Raw genomic sequence first — 21,478 nt, forward strand, 5'->3', positions numbered from 1 at the left:
TACTGCATTGCTACAGGATCAGTATGCTACTGCCAAGAGTATAAACTCACTACAAGCTTTGTTCTGATTGGTTGTGATTCCACTGTTTTTGCTTGCATTGGCTGAAATCCTGCATAGGGGTACCTGCACACAACTGCCACTGATTTCTGTACAATCTACATGCAAAACCACATGCAGAGTGGCTTTCATTGGATAGTATTTTCTTTTTGAGGTGCTTTTTCAGAACAGATAGAATCTGAAAGTAAATCGACTTGAGGAAACAAAGACATGCTTTCAAGTTTGTAGCACAGAGCTTCTTCATCTTCACCCAAATGGTCACGGCTGACAGCCTAGATACCCTGGGAAAGAAGAGTCGTCCTTTCTCCTGCCACAGCCAAGACTCCACATACCCTGACAGTAGCTTGGAAAAGTTACTTTTTTAAACTACAGCTCCCATCAGCCCCAGCCAGCATAGCCACTGGATTGGGCTGATGGGAGTTGTAGTTCAAAAAAGTAACTTTTCCAAGCTCTGCCTGACACAAAGCTTTACTTTTTGTCATTTTTAAGGGGTCTGATTTGGAGAATAGAATATGGTCTGCCAGTCTATCACTCCTAAGTGCTTCTGCGTAAGGTAAACGGGCTGCCCACATACAGAGTTTAGTAAAGAGTCCACCAGACATGGGTGGAGATATGTCTAAGGATCAGGAGCCATGTTAGTTAATCCCTTTGGCAAAGGACAGCTTCCTTCCTTACCTAATTTAAGATTACTGGCACTATCTTTTCAATTTTCTTTTCTGAGCTACCTTGTCAACAATGCTATAACTGAATCCCTCCATTATTTGCCTTTTTAGCTTAAAATAATGGCAAAGATCAGGGTCCAGGTGTACTTCCTGTTGTGCTGGTGACAGCAATATCAGCACTGGGAGCAGGGTAAGGACTTATCCTCAGCAGGAAAGTGACATGTAGCATTAGCTATTCACTAGGGATTCTGGGACTTGTAGGCCAAGCAGGAAAAGGTGCTCTACCAGAAGCCAGGAGTCTCTGCTGCTACCACCACTTCTGCCTTCACCTGCCCCAAGGTTAGTTTCTTCATCTTGAGGAAGGGAAAGTGGGAGGTAATGGCAACAACTTGGAAGATCAGGGCAAACACTGCCCTACTCTGAGCAGGCTGCAACTAGAGTTTTGTTAACCTCAAGCCTGCTCACATATTTTCAAGGAGAGGTGTTGACTTATGCAAACTTACTCCCACATATTCTTCTGAAATCCTTGTGGAATTGCTCCTGCTTGTGTGAGGAGGGTGCAGCAGAAGATATGTCTTGTTACTTACTGGAATATTCCATTTCTAAGGAAGCTGACTGGAAGTTTGTCAGTTTCCAGAGGAACATCCTCATTAGCCAGACTTTAAAATCATTGATTATTTTCTAGCAAATTTACTGGCATGGAATTTCCCAGATGACCTGGAGCCCTGGCCTAGGGCGCTTCCAATTCTCCCCCTTACATTATCAGATCATTACCTGGCTTCACGTTCATTGTGATCAAAAGTTACTCACATTTTTGAATCTGTTTTCAACAATTTCATTGATGCTCAAGCTTTATTCACTAACAGGCAAAAAAAACCCTTACAGTTTAAGAACGCACCCATAGCCAACAGATGTTTCTATCAAACTTTAAAAAGCAGGAAAATTGGGCAGCTATAGCGAATGCAGCAGAGGAGCAGGAGACCTGACCTCCTCTCTGAGATATTGTATTATCCTACAAATTTGTCAAAATGCAAACACAATTTGGGTTGGTCTTTCACAATCCAATACACTTCATGGGTAACTTGGAAGAATTGGGTAACATGTGGTAGGTTTGATCATTTGCATGCTTTTTGAGTGGGATTTACTCCTGTGCAATCATGCTTAGGAATCGGATAGGTGTAACTGAGCAGGGGAGGGCCAGGGAAGGGGGGAGGGCAGCAGGAAAGGAAGGGGGAGGGAGGAAGGGGGAGGGGAGGGGAGGGGAGGGGAGAAGATTGGATGGGTGGGCACTGGGCAGAGGGGAAGACCCTTTCCCTTCCAAAAGGAAAACATTGTGAATAGTATTGTTTTTCAGGGTTTCCCCCACCTTTTTATTCTACATCAGGCACATGTAGCCTCCCACCCAAATTTAAACCAAAGCTCTCCCTGGTCCCATCCACACCAGACCTTTATGCCACTTTACACAGTCATGGCTTCTCCCAAAGAATCCTGAGATGTGTAGTTAGTGAACGGTGCTGAGAGTTGCTAGGAGATGCCCTGTTCCCCTCAGAGCTTCAAACAGAGTTGCTGACTGTTAAACCGCTCTGGCCATTGGAGCTTTGTCAGGGGAATCAGAGTCTCCTCTCAGAACCCTTCACAAACTACACTTCCCAGGATTGTTTGGGGGAAGCCATGACTGTCTCATTTGAAATAAAGGTCTGACATGGGTGTGACCCCTTGATTAGCCGAGCCAAGCCAAGCAGCTGTGAGTCTGTCTTTTAGAACACTGACAGTTGGTTCTTACAGAACATGCCTGCGCTTATCATTGATTTCAATGCTAAATTTCTTATATTAATTAATTATATTAATATTATATTAATTAAAAATCGGCCAGACATTTTTTTAACTTTTAAACTGCAGAAGATGAAAGTCAAGAGTATGGGTTAAGGTCAGTAAAAGGATTAGAGGTACTCTGTGAACATGGCTGACTTTTAATTAATTTCAAAAGATTATGAGAACTCTGAGAGAAAAACATCCAAAAGGGGTGTGGTTTCTCTCTCTTTTTACATGTTGAACTCTCAATTCTCTCTGACTGTTTTGTGTATCACCATGAAAATTTAGAGGGTTGTTAAGCAAACATTTCTGAGTTCAGGACTATAAGTTTTTGTAAGGTTTTGTTTTGAAATGAGCTTATGGGAAGCATCAGAATGTCATGGGCAGAGCTTGGAAAAGTTACTTTTTTGAACTACAACTCCCATCAGCCCAATCCAGTGGCCATGCTGACTGAGGCTGATGGGAGTTGTAGTTCAAAAAAGTAACTTTTCCAAGCTGTGGTCATGGGGGTATTTTCAATTGAACATGCAAAAAATCAGTGCTGACTATAGTGTACAGCCGCTCTCATGGATGTATAATAAATGATGAAACTTTCATTTCTGCATTGCTACTTTTTTTATATGGATGTTCTCTAGAGGGAAGGCTGTGGCTCAATGGTAGAGCATCTACTTTGCATGCAGAAGGTCTCAGGTTCAATCCCTGGTATCCCCAGGTATAGCTGGGAGGGAACCTGCCCAGAAGTCCTGGAGAGTTGTTGCCAGTCCATGTAGACAATACTGAACTAAGTGTATCAAAGGTTTGATTCCGTATAAGGCAGCATCCTTTGTTCCTATGTTCTATATTCCTATTGTAGTTGTCTTTATGTATAGTTGCCTATGCTTCCCTCTACCCTGTACTGCACTTAGCCATAGGAAGTGATCTGTCTGTCTTTCTGAGTATGAGTAACAGGAGAGAGCTTCAAAGTTGGTTTACATCTTCCATATGATATGAAAATTTTGTACATCCCTTTAGCAGCAGGTTTTGCTCCACCATTCAACTGGAACTCTTACCTGTCTTTTTCCCCATTTAAATGTGGAACATCGCTAGCATTAGCACCCCTTCAGTCTAATCTGATTACTGTAAAAGAGCTTGGTTCTGGCATAAGGACAATTTTATCTGCTAATGAACCATTTCAAGCAAATGGATATCCACAGAGTACAAATGTGGAGAGGTGTTCAAGTTCACGGTGTACAGGGAGAGCAATAATATTTGTACAAAACTTCCCCTTCAGTAGATATTCAACATGTGGAACAAGAATGGAATGTCTACCAAAGTATCCAAAGGGTTTTTAAAAGGTACCTTTGTTTTACAGTGAAAATCTCAGTAGAGTGGAGGTGCTATTAAACCTTTGAAAGCAATGGACTTCAGATAGGGTAGCTAGATATCACATCTAATTTGATAGAGTATGTTAAATTTCCTGATGCCCTGTGATAGAGCAGCAACACAAAAGGATAACAGGATTTCAGAATTAGCTCAGTTCCTTACCCCTCCTCTATGGAGTTTCAGCTGTCACTGTTGTCCTCTTTGTTTTTCTATCTCTCGCACTGAAAAAGCAGTAAATATAAGCTGAAATAACCCAGTGTTCCTGCTCATGGGGAGGTTTCTAGGCTTGTGCTATTCAATGCACTTTGACACCTTCTTCATACCTTGCACTAACAGGGAAAAGATTTGAAGAGCAACCCATACCCCAGGGGACTCTGGGAATGGGGCTAGTGTGTTTGTGCCCCTTCCCTTGTTCCTTGTTCCCAGGTGTACTTAGCACATGTTTAAGCAAACACCTGAACTATAGATTACTGTGAATGCAGAGCTCTGAATGAACTACAGTATCTTCCAATTAGGTTTATTAGCATTCAAGATAAATAGACAAATAGATAGATAGATAGCTTCCTATTGCTAACAGCAGTGCAAGGTTTGGTGAAGCAATTTTCATTGTGATCTTGGCTGTGGAGAAAAGGCATAAGCTTCCCTTCCCCACACACTATAGTCCCAGTGAGGATCACCTTACCCCCTTATTGTTAAATAAGCAAATACCACCAACAGGATTGCCAGCGAGCCATTTAGCACTTATTAATAATAATATCCTGCCCTTCCTCCCAAAGGGAGCCCAGGGCAATAAACAGATGATAAAGCACTAAAAACATCTTTAAAACAAGCATCTTAAAAAACAATATAGATGCAGACTGGGATAAGGCCTCTAGTTAAAAGGCTTATTGAAAGAGAAAAGTGTTGAAAGGACAACAGAGACTGCACCTATCTAATATTTAAGGAGAGGGACTTCCAAAGGGTAGATGCCACAACACTAAAGGTCTGCTTCCTATGTTGTGCAGAACTGACCTCCTGATAAGATGGTATCTGCAGGAGGCCCTCACCTGCAGGGCGCAGTGATTGACTAGGTATATAAGTGGTAAGACGATCGTTCAAGTATGCTGGTTCCAAGCTGTATAGGGATTCATACACCAGAACCTGAATTTTGCCCAGTAGCTATGAAAATGTTGCTGTGTTGTTGTTGCCGCTGCTGCTGCTGTTTTAATTTCCTATACTTAATAGAGGTGTGGTTTCTTTGTATTACACATTGGGAATTTAGATTTAACTGATTCTCAGCAATTTCAACTAAACTCATAACTGAACTTTATTTTACTACTTTAGTGCATGTGGCAATTACAAGTGGCATAAACAACTTAAATAACACAAACTGAGACATACCACAATGCTATTGACAAGTGTATGAATGGTAAAGAGAATCACATATAACAGTGGTATGGCAAAGGCTTTTGCAAACTTTGAATGCAAAAGCAGTACTGTAGTGTCAAATTCAGAAGTGCAGGGTCCCTTCATGATAGTCACAACTATGCCCCCTTTCCCTCTTTATTGGCTGCTGAGTTGAGAATGAGATCACTGTTAATGCCTTCTCCCTCAACAGCAGATGTTCCTAGGAGCCAATCATCATGAAAGGGGAGAGTGTTAGCTACTGAGAAGAGTCTTTTCAGTGACTAACTCACCTTCTTTCACTCTAATTGGCTCCAATCAGCAGGAATCGACAGGCAAGCATGTTAGAAGATTCTTCTCAGTGGCTAACAGACTCCTCTTTCATGCTGAATGGCTCGTAGGATGCTGGAGACATTGGGACCCTGCTCTCAAAAAAGTAAGACACTCTAAGCCTCTGGAAGACTACACCCTGTGCAAAAGTCCACATTAAGATGTTTCGCAAATTCCCACTGTACATATAAGTTCTTTAAAAACGAGGACACACTAAATGCTCTTGTGTGAATTTGGTATATCCTCCAGATAAAAGAGGTAGGAGGTAATGAGAAAGACTTCTCTGTCCGAGATCCTGTATAAGTGCTGCCAGTCAGAGTAGACAATATTGAGCTAGATAGACAAATAGTCTGACATGGTATGTGGCAGCTTCCTATGTAGAATCATGTGATATGTGTGCATACATAAACCAGCCTCAACAGATGCTGTATATATGCTCCAACAAAGGATAGAGGAGGTTCTCTCCCAAGTAGTTTACTTCTGAAACAAGGACATTTGCTTTGCTCTCACAACCAATCAAGAACCGCTCAGTGATTTAGGTGGAATCTATGGACAGAGAGTTATGTTTCAGCTCTTTCCACTGTTGCTCTTTCAAAAAAAAAAAGGAACCCCACAAATGCTGTTTTCATTAAATTATTGACATTTCCTCCCTGAAAACTTAAAACCCTCCCAATGACCTTTCAAAGCAAAGGAGTTCTGTCTTTCAAAGTGGAATGATGCTTTGTAATGAAAGGTTGCCATAGCAAACCACACACAGACATGCACATGTACACCGCCCAGAGAGCTGCTGGCTATGGGCGGTCTAAAAATGAAACAAATAAATAAAAATAAATAAAAAATATGTAATTGCAAAGAAAACATGTGCGCAAAGGGGCATGTAAAACACTGATCCATAACTTGTTGCTGTTTAAGTACGCACTAAATTTAGGTACAGCTCTTTACAAGCTATTCTTTCCTTGTCATTTTAAACAAAAGAAATGTTTCTCACTTACTCATAACGGAAAAGGAAAACAGTTGCATATATTTACATGCTACCTTCAGATATTATTTCGATTAGTCTCATATATGAACTGTGGACACTTTTAATTCAAGAGCTGTGCAACTACTTTTATACACTTATTTGTGAGCCTCTTCCCTTTTATGCTTTTGTGTAAATATTCTTCATCTGTTTACATAATTTTACTCTAATAGCAGTGAATTGTTTTGCCAGAGGTCTAAGCTGTCATGCCTTCCATGCAGATTTCTTATATATATATTTAAAAACCCTCTTAACCCTTTCCAAATTTTCTCTTGCACCTGGGCAAGGATTTTTTAAAAAATGGGTGCTTTGCAAATATTCAAATCCTGTCCAATCATAAAAATATCTCTTTGGTTGTTTTTAGTTGCCATTCTAAGCCCATTTTCTTGAGAATGAGTAAGCTCCAATGAAAGCAATGGGACTTCTTTCTTAGTAGACATGCATAGGATTGTGCTATTAATATCTTAAAACTGACATAAATATTACCTCCAAACCACCTTTCTTCCATATTTGCACTGAAATGTTGACAGACCATGAAAATTGCAAAAAAACATAACACCCATTTGTGGTTATCTGCAGTGTTTGATAAAAATCCATTACATCATATGGATGTTGAATAGAATGAATATACTGTATAATTTCAAAACACAGAGACACATTTTTTTCTCATATGTGCACATACACGCATGCAGTCTCATTCTTTCTCCCTCCCTCCAAACTCTTTTCTGTGCATCCAGCTGTTTGTTTGCTTTTTAAAACACACACACACACATACATTATTGCACCCTATTCCTAACTTTGTCACATAGTTTGCATGACTTTGACTGGAATGTTACAGCAGTGGAAGGTCTTTCTCCATGAATGAATCTGTCAACCTCCAATTATGTGAGATTCAGCTAGAGGTCGTGTTTATGAGGATGGGAAATCGAGCACTGACTGGGGCTGTGCTTGTAGAGCCTTTCAAGCATCTGAAGTCCCACCAGTTAGCTGTTGGGAGACTAACAGCACATGCCTACTTGGAAGCAGCTCCCCTTCAGTCCAATGGGATTTGTCCCAGTTAAGTGAGTAGAGGAGTATGCAGCCTGAATCCAACGCCCCCTCCTAGAAAGGTGATGGATAGAATTTCAGCTTTGCATGCCTCCTTTTGAACCTGAGAAATGAATAGAATAGGCTAGAATAGAAGCTGCATCAGAAAGCTAGCATACGTGGGACTATTTTTCAGTCATATAAAGCAATCTTTTTCTTGAGAGACTAGGGAGTCTCCCATGAATGGCAGAAAGAAAGGAATCATGCTCTGTTCTTTAACTTCAAAATACAAGAGAACAAGTGGGTCCTGCAACAAAATGTTTCTGGGGATTCTCTGAAGTTATCCAACCCGTATTCCCCATTTGCTGTGTGTGAGGATATGTGTGTGTTCTTAATACCTCTCCAGCTACTGTTTTCCTTCCTTCCCTCTGTCTCCCTTCATCCTCCTCCCCATTGTTCAGTGGCCCCAGGGGGCTCTGGAGCACCATCCACTTGTTCCCCTCAGTGCTTGCACATGGCTGAGGCTCAAGTAACTGCCTTGTTGTCTTGCTGTACTTACTGTGCATGCATTTGCTCTCTCCTCACTTTCCTATATGGGTGCATGCATGCACAGACCCTCATTTAACTGTTTTTTTCAGGGAGATGCCCTCTTTTGGGGAGTAATTTTTAGAAGTGATGTGTTTTGGCATACTTTGGGGTTCCCCAAAGCTAGAAATTTCCCTGCGGCCATTTCTGGACCAGGATAGCCTGACCACTGTTGTCCACACACTGGTAACGTCCAGGCTGGATTACTGTAATGCGCTCTATGTGGGGCTGCCCTTGAGGTTGGTCCAGAAGCTACAGCTGGTGCAAAATGAGGTGTCGAGATTGCTCACTGGGGCAGGGTATCACCAACATGTCACCCCACTGCTGAAAGAATTGCACTGGCTGCCCATTTGATACCGGGCCAAATTCAAGATTCTAGTTTTTGTGTACAAAGCCCTATACAGCTCGGGACCAGGATACCTGAAAGACCGCCTTACCCCTTATATACCCAGTAGATCACTGTGCTCTGCAGGTGAGGGCCTCCTGCAGATACCATCTTATCAGGAGGTTCGTTCTGCACAATATAGGAAATGGACCTTTAGTGTGGTGGCACCTACCCTGTGGAATTCCCTCCCCTTGAATATTAGGTAGGTGCCATCTGTGCTATCTTTTTGGTGCCTTTTGAGGACTTTCCTCTTTCAACAAGCCTTTTCAGTTGACACCTATCCCAGTCTGCGTCTGCGTTAAAATGGCTTGTTAATATGTTTTTTTAATAATGTTTTTAACCCTTTTTTAAAGATGTTCTTAAAGGTTTTTTTAAAATGTTTTTAACATAGTTTTGTTTTAATGTATTTTAAGGTCTGTTTTTATGATGTTTTAGAGTGTTTTTGGTGCTTCTGTTTGCTGCCCTGGGCTCCTGCTGGGAGGAAGGGCGGGATATAAATCAAATAAATAAATTTCTCAGTGGCCCCATTTTGCTCCCAAAGCAATCAGCATAGGGACCACCCAAGTGCCATTATTACAGGGAGTGGTCATCCTCTGTTCCTCTATTCTTCATAGGGATGAGAGAGACATTTGATTCAATTCCCATGTAATGGTGAACCTCCTGAAACAATAAGCAAACTGAAACACAACCATCTTTCAAAATTCAGTTCTACAAATTTTGCAGTGCAGTTCTCCAGCCAAGTAATGTGTACAAAAATGCGTATGTTAGTGAAAATGCATTACATTAGAGAAATTTGCTGTGCAAAAATGTTTATTAAGCAAAACTATATGTAGACATGTGCACATTAGGAAACAATTCATCCTAAAATGCTGCTGAACACCAGAGGAACCCCGTTGTATCTTCTCATTTGACATTCTTACTCTTCTAGTTCATGAATTTTTCTTCCATGGCTACTGAATCTAACGAATGAAATAACATTTTCCTATCCTTGAATGTACATACGAAATCCCAACTTTTCTGATGCCCCCCTATATTAAAAATCTTTATGATTCGCTTGTGTTAATTTTGCATATAAAATGGTAGAGTGCTTTGCATGCATTACAGCATGTTTCATTATTGTCCTTTTTATAGATACAGCGATGTCTGCAGGTCACTGAATTGCTTACTCAAGGCAATATATTTTTAGCTTATTTCAAATCTGTAGCGCACAGCAACTGCTTCACTAAGTTTGGTAACTTTATTTCTCCTACATCATCATCAGGTCTAAGCCTGCATTGACTTTTTTTGTGGTGCATGTTTTCAATAATTACATTCCATAGATATTAAAGTAACAGATTGCTTATTCTGCCATTTCTTTCTGTTTCAGTTCTTATAAAGTTATGCACCTTATATCTAACTGCTTATAAAGTTTTAGTTATGCTCAGTTGAACAAATGAGTTTCTGATTAATGAAACATATTGAAAGCTCTCATATCTATTTAATAAAATACTGTTCTATTACTTCTCTGACTTGTGATGCACATATTGCATTTCCAGTTTTTAGCAATTAGTGTCAAGAATGCATCTGCATGGACTGCCTTCAAGTCGATCCCAACTTGTGGCGACCCTATGAATAGGGTTTTCTTGGTAAGTGGTATTCAGAGGGGATTTACCATTGCCTTCCTCTGAGACTGAGAGGCAGTGACTGGCCCAAGGTCACCCAGTGAGCTTCATGGCTGTGTGGGGATTTGATCCCTGGTCTCCTAGGTCATTGTCCAACACCTTAACCACTACACCACACTGGCTCTCAAGAATACAGAGCCAATAACTGTAGCTATACCATCCACCTGGCGCTTTCTTCACACACAGTTTTTTCATTGCATGGAAGAAAGATTACTTGTTCTTCTTTTCACTCCCCTCTAGCACCAGTAAATGCTTATGCAAAAATTCCTCTCAGAATTGCCTTGTTTGTCAAAGAGTCGTATCTCCTCTTCCATTGTAGCATTCCATTTATCAGTGAAGGTGGAGTGTTGAGATTGTTTATTTCAGAGGCTGTATTGGTTCTGTTACTGTAGTAGGGAACAAAGAAGAAAAACATTTAAATTGTTTTGCCCAAATGACTGTTAACATTTGTACCTTACGTCATTTTGTAAAATTTTAAGTTACATCATAAGAACATAAGAAGAGCCTGCTGGATCAGGCCAGTGGCCCATCTAGTCCAGCATCCTGTTCTCACAGTGGCCAACCAGGTGCCTGGGGGAAGCCCGCAAGCAGGACCCGAGTGCAAGAACACTCTCCCCTCCTGAGGCTTCCGGCAACTGGTTTTCAGAAGCATGCTGCCTCTGACTAGGGTGGCAGAGCACAGCCATCACGGCTAGTAGCCATTGATAGCCCTGTCCTCCATGAATTTGTCTAATCTTCTTTTAAAGCCGTCCAAGCTGGTGGCCATTACTGCATCTTGTGGGAGCAAATTCCATAGTTTAACTATGCGCTGAGTAAAGAAGTACTTCCTTTTGTCTGTCCTGAATCTTCCAACATTCAGCTTCTTTGAATGTCCACGAGTTCTAGTATTATGAGAGAGGGAGAAGAACTTTTCTCTATCCACTTTCTCAATGCCATGCATAATTTTATACACTTCTATCATGTCTCCTCTGACCCGCCTTTTCTCTAAACTAAAAAGCCCCAAATGCTGCAACCTTTCCTCGTAAGGGAGTCGCTCCATCCCCTTGATCATTCTGGTTGCCCTCTTACAATACCTCAAAACAGGATATTGAGGCCAAGGAAGTTCAACTTAAGCACCATACATTTAAAGCACATGGCTTCCCCCCAATAATCCTGAAAATGAACTTTACTCCTCACAGAGCTACAATTCCCTTAACAAACTATAGCTTCCAGGATTGTCTGAGGGTAGCCATGTGATTAAATGTATGGTGTGTATGCAACCACAGCCATATTTTATTTCAGAAGAGGCAACTTCTCAAAAATGAGGGGAACAATAAAAAGAAGTTTAAAAAGAAAAACAGCTCAGATCTCTTCAGAAGATTTGAGAGTTACTTATTAATTTATTAATATTAGAGTCTCAACTAGAATATATACTGGTCAGGAAAGGTTACCAATGTGGTTAACAAGCAGTGTCAAGGACGCTATTAAAGAAAAAAAGGCTTCTGAAATTGGAAGTCTTGCCCAAATAAGAACAAAAAGGAACACAAACTTGTAGAAAAGAAATGCAACCAGACACTAAGGGATGCCAAAAAAAAGGTTTTTAAAGAGTTTATTGCTAAACACATTAAGATAAACAATAAAAAAAATTAAATCCACCAGAAGCAGGAAACTGGTTTGCGAAGTGGTTGGGCCACTGGATGACAAGGGAGTGAAAGGTGTGCCATCTGAGGAACTGAAGCAAATAGTTATGATGACAGATTGAGTTTTAATTTATTTATTTATTAAATTTATATCCCATCCTTTCTCCCAGAGGATCCCAGTTCTAGATTTTATCAACAAATTGAAAGACATATCACCAGGCCCAGATGGCATCCATCCAAGTGTTCTTAAAGAACTCAGCTGTGAAATTGCTGATACTTTACAAAAAATATGTAACATATGCTAAGATCAACCTCTGTATCAGAAGACTGGAAAGTAGCCAATGTAATACTGATTTTTTTAAAAAGGGATTGTGGGCGGGGCATGGAGTTTGTAGATTGGTTAGTTTAATGTCTGTTTCAGGAAAACTGGTGGAAAATATTATTAAATATAAAATTAGCAAGGAAATAGAACAAGTCTTTCTAAAGCAGCAGCAGCATGGCTTCTGCTAGGGTAACTGGTTAAAGAACTGGAAGACAGAATAGGAATAAATGGACAGTTTCACAATGAATGTAAATTGTGGGGCCCTTCAAAGATCAGTATTGGAATCTGTGCTTTTTAACTTGTTCATAAATTACCTAGAGTTAGGAGTGAGAAGTGAAGTAGTCAGGTTTGCTGATGACACCAACTTGTTCAGGGTGGTAAGAAATGGATATTAAAATTGGAAAGACAATTCAATATATTGAAGTGTAAATGCATATAAGAGCAATAAATCTTACCATTACATATATGCTAATAGAGTCTGAACTAGTGATGACTAACCAGCAAACAGATCTTGGAGCTGTAGTAGATAAGTCAATGAAAATGTGAATCTAGTGTGTATGGCAGCTGTGAAAAAGGCAAATTCCATCTTAGGGATCACAAGGAAAGGAACTGAAAATAAAACTGCCACAGTCATAATGTCATTGTAAAAGTCTATGGTGTAACCACACTTGGAATATTGTGTATAGTTCTGGTCACTGCACCTAAAAAAAGGATATTGTAGAACTGGAAAGGGTTCAGAAAAGGACAACTAAAATGATAATGGGGCTAGAATAACTCCCCTATGAGGAAAGGTTATGACATTTGGGTCTTTTTAGTTTAGAAAATAGATGAGTAAAGGAGAACCTGAGAGAAGCATGCAGGATGTGGAGAAAGTAGACAGAAGTTTCTCTCCCTCATAATATTAGAACCCGGGTTCATCCAATGATGCTGAATGTGGGAACAAAAGGTTAAAACAAATCTGATGATTTCGGTATCTCTCTCATTTTGCTAATCCTAAATTGAGTTCTCCACATTTCCACATCAATTTGAGGTTTTTTTAAAAATCCTCATGATCATTCATCAGCATTTTAGAGTGAATTTCTCCTAATATATACGCGTTAATGCAATTTTGCCTAATATACACATTTTTGTAAAGGATATTTCCCCAAATATTTAGATTTTCCCTAATCTAATGCATTTTTGTTCACTAACATGAATTTTTAGGCACACGTTTCCCTAGTATGTGCCTACTTGGACTTGGCTGAAGAACTGCAGAAAGAAGGACTCTCTTTTGTCTGTCGTAAGTCTTCCAACATTCCGCTTCATTGGACATCCACGAGTTCTAGAATTATGAGAAAGGGAGAAAAACCTTTCTCTATCCACTTTCTCCACACCATGTATAATTTTATATATCTCTATCACGTCTCCTCTTACTTGTCTTTTCTCTAAAAGGAAAAATGTCTAAACTGAAAAAATTAGCAACTGTGCTGATCGATCCATTGTAGGTGTCATGAGGCAAAGAGGACTGATGGTTGCAGCACCATGGAAAAGTCCAACTTGCTGGAGATGAGCTGAGACTTAAGAAGTCAGTCTACCTTTCTTAAGTCCCATCCCCAACTACTTGAAGAGTGTGGATTATTTTTCAGCCCAGAGGTTGCATTGCTTCATGGCTAACCTTCTGTGGGACATAGAACAGTATTAGGTGTGATCACACAGACACATCTCTCTCCCCATAAGCACACACACCCATACGTATAACACCCACACACATCCATTACCACAAAAACACAACCCACTCTTCATTCATTCATAGTGTACACGGTGGCAAATGAACACGAACAGTTTGTAATGGGCTAGAACTGATCATTCTCAAGCATTTCAAGCACCACTCTGGATACTACTAAGCATTCAAAAGTACTGTGAATGGTTGATTAACTATGAGTAATAACAGCACATTTCTTACTCTTTTCCAGTTGTAAAAGGGTCCCTCAAGGTTGCTTGTTTAGTTCCTTCATTTTGTTTAAAGGATGTTACAATAAATTACAATAAATCTATTCAAATCTGTGTGTTTCAGGTTTGCTGTTATTTTTGTCTTAAATCTTCCTTAGCTCACGATGGCTACTAAAAGTATTTAGGAATTTTCTGTAAACAATGTCATCTGTTCATAACCCCCCAGAAAGCAAATTGGTTGGTTTTGGTTGTGGACCAATGTTATTACATTGGCTGACTGAGAGAAATTATATTGGCTTAAATATTCTGCTTATCTTACTTGTATTTTGAATAACACTTAAGTTTTGTGGCTCAGATTATATAATCTATATTCTGGAAAATATCTCTAACTTGTGGGAACAAAGAACCTCACTGGTTTCAAGACAGAGAGCATAGCCCAAAATGTATTGACATTTATTTATTTATCAAAGTATTTCTATATCACCATATCATAAACTATCAGGGTGGTATGTAACAATCAAACATAGAACACCATTAAAAACAATGTAGATAATCATTAAAGTGACTGGCTATTCAATTTAATCAGCTGCAAAGGCCTGTTGCCATAAATAAAGGCTTCAAGAGACAGTCAAAAGCGAGGGTGCCTGCCAAATCTTTGCTGGAAGAGTGTTCCACAGCATGGAGACAGCAATACTAGTTGCCCAACGTCTAGAGGAGGCCAGTTGGGTCTCTGTGACATGAGGAACAACAAATAACACTCCTGTGGATCCAAGTGATCAAGCTGGATATAAGGGCTCAGGCACTCCTGTGGAGTTCCAGTGTACAGATGGGAGAATAAGCCTACCCCATTCTCTTTTAGCTCAACAAACAATTTGAGCACAAATGTGTGTGTGTGCATATACATATATCTTATATCATATATATATAAAATAGAATAATGGGGGGCATATGTAAGGTTATTTTTTAAGTTGTTTCCAATAGTATACACGTATAAGTATTTTATTGAATCATATTACACCAATACATAATAAAAGCATTCCATTTTCAACAGATAAGCTACTAGGTTGTGTACCATCCCTCACTTTCATTATATTAGTTATTCTTGCCATGTGAGCCAACTTCCACACCCTGTTTTCTAATCTTCTTAATGCAGAGATCTGTGATTTTTACCTAATTGTGGAATGTCATTAATATATGTAACAGCAGCTGTTAGCAAATGTATTATGTTTTCCATATCTACTGTTAAGGCCAGATCCTATACAGACAGACAGACACACACACACACACAGAGAGAGAGAGAGAGAGAGAGAGAGATTAATTTCATTTATTATTATCTTACAGAACAACAATTATTTTAGGGCAGGACCAGAAAATATTAAGCATATCAGTGTTTCATGTGTTGCACCTTCAGCCTGTATCATTTGCTCCACCGTATATACAGTTAAGCTTCACAGGTGTCAAACACCAGTGAACTATCAATTTATAAAAAGCTTTGTTCAAGATTTATACTTAGGGTTGCCAGGTCAGAAGCATCCCAAACCCTGAGATATCAGGAGTGGGCCCTAGTGATGTCATGGGGTGGGCCCCAGTAATATCATTAAGCATGATACATTAAGCATCCAATCACAGTTGCTTGGAGCATACAGTTCAAACAAACATTTCTCTGATTGGAAATTAAGATAGAAATCTTAGCTAAAAGTGGTGTTCCCAGGTCCAGCTGAAGTGACAGAATCATTCCTTTTCACTTGCTTAGGGAGCCCATGTAGGGTACATTTCATCTAGCCTACTTGCTTTGGGCAAGAAGGGTTTGTGCCCTCAGGCCAGGCCAGTCACCAGAAGGTCATTGTAGGAGGAAAGGAGCCTAGTGTTGTGGAGTTGTTAGATGGAGGCACTCAGGAGTAATGATGGATGCTTCTGAAGGCTGCAATTCTAAACACACTTACTAAGCCCCATAGAATTCAATAGAACTCACTTCTGAGGAGATATGGTTTGGATTGTTCTGTTGATAAAGCTTGACTAGGGATCATCTGCAAAAATATCTATATCCAAGCAGGGTTGGCAACCCCCTGCCTGGAATGCCCTGTCCCTGCCTTTTAACCCTATTTGTACTCACAGTCTATTGTGGGAGATGTTGCCAGACCCAATTCCATATGTCTAAGGGTGCCAGGCTTTTTTATTTGTCTACATTTGTAGTGTATAATGTGATACAGTTGTGTTTTGTGTGTGTTTTTGCCTTATCTATGCTTTTTATTGTTGTTGCTTTTACTGATTAGCTGCTTGGTTTAAGGCTGACTTTATATTATTATTATTAATAATAATAATATTAACATTAATAATAATAATAATAATACCCCGCCCTTTTTCCAAACTGGAACTCAAGGCGGCTTCCAGATAAAAATAAGTGCATATCATTAAGAACCTATAAAAATATAAAACATATAATATAAAATCAGCATTAAAACAGGATTAATCTATTAAGATGTTAAAACCAATTAGATATACTCTTAAAATACTGCAACCCAGTTTAGGAGCATACAAGTAAAACGGTAACATACAGCATCCTCTTCAGTCACTACCCTTAAAACCTTCAGTTCCAAAGGCCTGCCGGAAGAAAAAAGTCTTTAGCTGTCGGCGGAAGGACTGCACAGAGGAGGCCATTCTTGCCTCCCTAGGGAGGGAGTTCCAGAGCCTAGGGGCAGCCACCAAAAAGGCCCTATCTCGTGTCCCCACCAGTCGCACTTGTGAAGGTGTTGCGATCATGAGAAGGGTCTCCCCTGAAGATCTCAGGGGCCGGGAAGGTTCATATAAGGAGATACGGTCTGACAAATAGCCTGGACTTAAGCCGTATAGGCCTTTATAGGTCATAACCAGCACTTTGAATTGTGTCCGGAAACAGACTGGCAGCCAGTGGAGCTGTTGCAGCAGGGGAGTTGTAACCAGCCCCCGTTAACATTCTGGCTGCAGCTCGTTGCACCAACTGAAGTTTCCAAACAGTCTTCAAAGGCAGTCCCACGTAGAGAGCGTTACAGTAGTCTAAGCAGGATGTAACTAAGGCATGTGTCACCATAGCCAGATCAGACGACTCCAGGAATGGGCGCAGTTGGCACACTAGTTTTAACTGTGCAAAAGCATTCCTGGCCACCGCAGAAACCTGGGCCTCCAGGTTTAAGGCTGAGTCCAGGAGCACACCCAAACTGCAAACCTGCGTCTTCAGGGGGAGTGCAACCCCATCCAGCACAGGCTGAACCCCTATTCACTGATCTGCCTTTCGACTGACTAGGAGCGCCTCTGTCTTGTCTGGATTAAGTTTCAGCTTGTTCACCGTCATCCAGTCCACCACTGCTATCAGACACTGGTTTAGAACCGAGACAGTTTCCTTGGAATTAGGTGGAAAGGAGAAGTAGAGTTGGGTGTCATCTGCATACTGATGGCACCGAACTCCAAACCTCCGGACAACCTCTCCCAGCGGTTTCATGTAGTTATTAAATAGCATGAGGGACAAAACGGAACCCTGAGGGACCCCACAGGCCAACGGCCAAGGAGTCGAACAGGAATCCCCCAGCACCACCTTCTGGGTTCGACCCTCTAGGAAGGAACGGAGCCATCGTAAAATGGTGCCCCCAAGTCCCATCCCGGTAAGGCGACCCAGAAGGATATCATGGTTGATGGTACCGAAAGCCGCTGAAAGGCCCAACAGAACCAACAGGGACACACTCCCCCTGTCCAGTTCTCTGCGTAGGTCCAGAGCTTGGAAAAGTTACTTTTTTGAACTACAACTCCCACCAGCCCAATCCAGTGGCCATGCTGGCTGGGGCTGATGGGAGTTGTAGTTCAAAAAAGTAACTTTTCCAAGCTCTGCGTAGGTCACCTATCAAGGCAACCAAAGTCGTCTCCGTCCCATAACCAGGTCTGAAACCAGACTGAAATGAATCTAGATAATCCGTTTCATCCAGGAATCCCTGTAGTTGGGAGGCCACCACACGCTCTATTACCTTGCCCAGAAATGGGATATTAGACACTGGCCGATAATTATCCATAATAGAGGGGTCCAGGGAGGGCTTTTTCAGCAAAGGCCTTACAACTGACTCCTTTAGGCACATTGGAACTCTGCCTTGTAGGGAGGCATTGACCACTTCCTTCACCCACTCGGCCAGGCCCCCTCTGGCACTTTTAATAAGCCAGGAAGGGCAAGGGTCTAACAGACATGTGGTGGGCCTCATCTCTCCAAGGATCCTGTCCACATCCTTGGGTTGTACAAGTTGAAAAGAATCCGTTATTATTGGACAAGCAGAAGCCAAAGTTGCATCCACTGAGCCTGTATCAACTATAGCATCCAAGTCGGAACGAATCTGAACAATTTTGTCTGCGACGTGCCATGCAAATTCTTGACAGCGGGATAAATGTCATTTTATTTTTGGTAGGAATCACTTTGAGAATATTCTCAGAATTAGAAGGCAGGATTAAAATAAAATAAAATAAAATAAACCTTAATATTTGCATTTGTCATCTCAGCTATGTTCTGTTTGAATCAAGACTCTGGGAACTTACTGCAATCAGGGGAGGAAATAATGGGAGCTGTGAACTTGTCCCCCAATAAAATGTCTACCAGGGGATTTGGCAGATGGCTTTTGTTCATGCTTGGATTGTTGCAATTGCACTGGATACTCAAGAGATTTGCTGGAAAATCTTATGACGGTCAGGGATCGTGCAGGACGATAGTCCTCCAGTGAAATTGAAGGCATCTGATAAAGACATGAAAGGAAAAGTGTCTGGTCTATTTGCTCAAGATTTCATTTCTGATGCTTTTGTTAATGTGCATCCAGGATGAGAAGGCGTTGCAAAGCTGCATGAGTTTGTTTTCTTTAGATAAATAGATAATGAGCATATGGACAGAGTATGGAAATAAAAAATAAAAGTGGAAAGATAGAAAATAAAGGGGGATGATTATAAGAAGTTTTTTAAAATTAAAAACAAAGCATCACTATGTTTGATAGGCAAAAAAATCAATCCCTTCTTAAGAAAATAGTCTTGGGGAATCAGGCTTTCTTAAAAAAAATCTTAAAACCCTCAGATTGAATATTTTATTATGAGTAAATGGCAGGAGGAAAATTATAGGTTCCCTTTGTTTTTGAATGAATGCGCATAAAGAAAATGAGTTGATTTATCAAAGTTATAGCCAGAGCTGCCAGATGTTTTGATAATTCTCTTTTGCAGTGGACCCCATTTTCCTTTCTGTCAATCTGATAAGAATATATTTGGGAAAACTGATATAAGATGCTAGGATTTTCTTGTACTCAGCAAGACATTTTGGACAATGCTGGGGAAATACTCAAAGTTGCTTTGGAAATTTTTAAACCGTTCAGAAGCCCCAAACCAATTATTCATTGACACGTACCCATTTTTAAGAATGAAGGCGGCAATCCTATACACATATATCTGGGAGTAAGTACCACTGAACTCAGTTGGACCTACTTCTGAGTAGACATGCATAGGATTTAATGATGAAGCAGCAGGGTTTCAGAAGCATAGTAGATATGGTCCAACATTAGACATAATTTGCTACCTTTTGTGGGGGAACATGCAGATGAACTCAGCTTCAACAAAGTCATGTTCTAATTTTGGGACCTGCCTTTTTTTAAAAAAAAATGATCTTAGACAAACTCCTTATCATTATACAATTGTTAAAATGGAACTGCATTTTCCTGTGAACTGTGATAGTGGGTTGCAATCCAGCACAACAACCCATACTTATGTTCCAGTGAAACTCGTGAGTATGAATTCTTGCAGTGGGTATATAAAATGTTGGAAGAAAGAGACTTGGTAGAAAGCAGTGGAGAGTTGTGAGTTTTTTACATTCTGAAACCTTCACTTCTGCTTCAGGTGCTAGATGCTTTTGCCTTACCACTCCATACTTTCCTGATCTAAATATAGGTAAATATATAAAGAATCTAGTGCTCTCTATTGCACAAGGAAACCATTTGGCAGAAGCTGCTCTGAACATCCCATTTGAAGAAAGCAACATTCTGATTTTAAATAGTACTAGTTGTAATTCAGTTTATATCCCACCCTTCCTCCCAAAGGAGCCCAAGATGGCAAACATGTCAACAACAACAACAACAACAACATTTTTTGAAAACAGGCATGATAAATAAATTCTGTTCAGAGTAGTACACTGCCACAGCATGCCTGACATAATATTGTTAAACTTTTAAGTGTCAGTGATAATAACCGTGTTAATAACTGCAAGCTTCAGCCTTTGATTAAAGTCCTACAATGTTAGATATTATGGCTGCAGTCCAGAAAGCTGTTTCAGGCATGTCCAAGGGCTTGCATGTGTCCAGTTAGGTTTTTTTGTTTTTAAAAACAGCAGGCTCTCTTGTATATATTTCAAAAGCAATTTCCAGTCTGAGGTGGGTAGGGACTGCTATTTGAGAAGCACAAGCCCATTCGCATGGGAAGCCACCTTATGCTGAGTCAGACCATTTGTCCATCTAATTCAGTATTGTCTATACTGATGTTTAGAAGTACTGTTCTAAACCTCTTTCATTGCATACATGAATAGCTTTGGGCGGCTCCAGCACTTTCTTATGCCTTCCAGGGCCCCCGAAGAGAGGTTCAGAGCTGGGCTACATGTTACACTCACCATGTACAAAGTAGTCACATATAAGACACGCTCTGCCTCTTGAGAATGTCAAAGGTTTTCTGGTTATAAGCAAAGAAGCTTATAACTCACATGCATGGTGAGAGAGGAGCTGCTGGGGACCTTTCTCCCTCCCTTATTTATCTCTGCATATTTCTCTGCTCATCAGCAATTTTTTCCTGCTCCTCTCCATTCCACATCCTAGGAAAAAATAGCTGCTGAATTAAAATAAATTAGAGCACATAAAAAATTGATGAAGAAATGCAGCCTGCAGCTCCTCCTTTGCTGTGTGGTGCAGTGGTTAAAGTGGGAGATCAAAGGCCTGGAGAGATCCTTGCCCTGCGATGAAATTCTGCTTTCTGTGCAGTGTACTGCATTGTTTCCTCAGAAGTAAATTCTAGTATGGTCAATGGGCTTGCTCCCTAGTAAGTATCCTTAGGATTACAGCCTTGGAAAGGTAAGGATAAAATGACAAGGGGGGGGGAATATGTACACTACCTTGAGCTCTTTAGAGCAAGGGTGGATATCAATGAAATAAAAATGAATGAGTGTGTGATTTCAATCCTTTCCGGCTTGCTCTTTATGTGAATGCCAGAATTTTGGGATTCTAATCAAGCAGGGATCTTGTGTTGTGCTGCTTTCATCAGATGTCGTCAGGCTAAAATATTTAAGGAAAACCTGGCACCT

The sequence above is a fragment of the Rhineura floridana genome, chromosome 3 (genome assembly GCF_030035675.1).
Source record: "Rhineura floridana isolate rRhiFlo1 chromosome 3, rRhiFlo1.hap2, whole genome shotgun sequence".
Taxonomy (NCBI): Eukaryota; Metazoa; Chordata; class Lepidosauria; order Squamata; family Rhineuridae; genus Rhineura; species Rhineura floridana.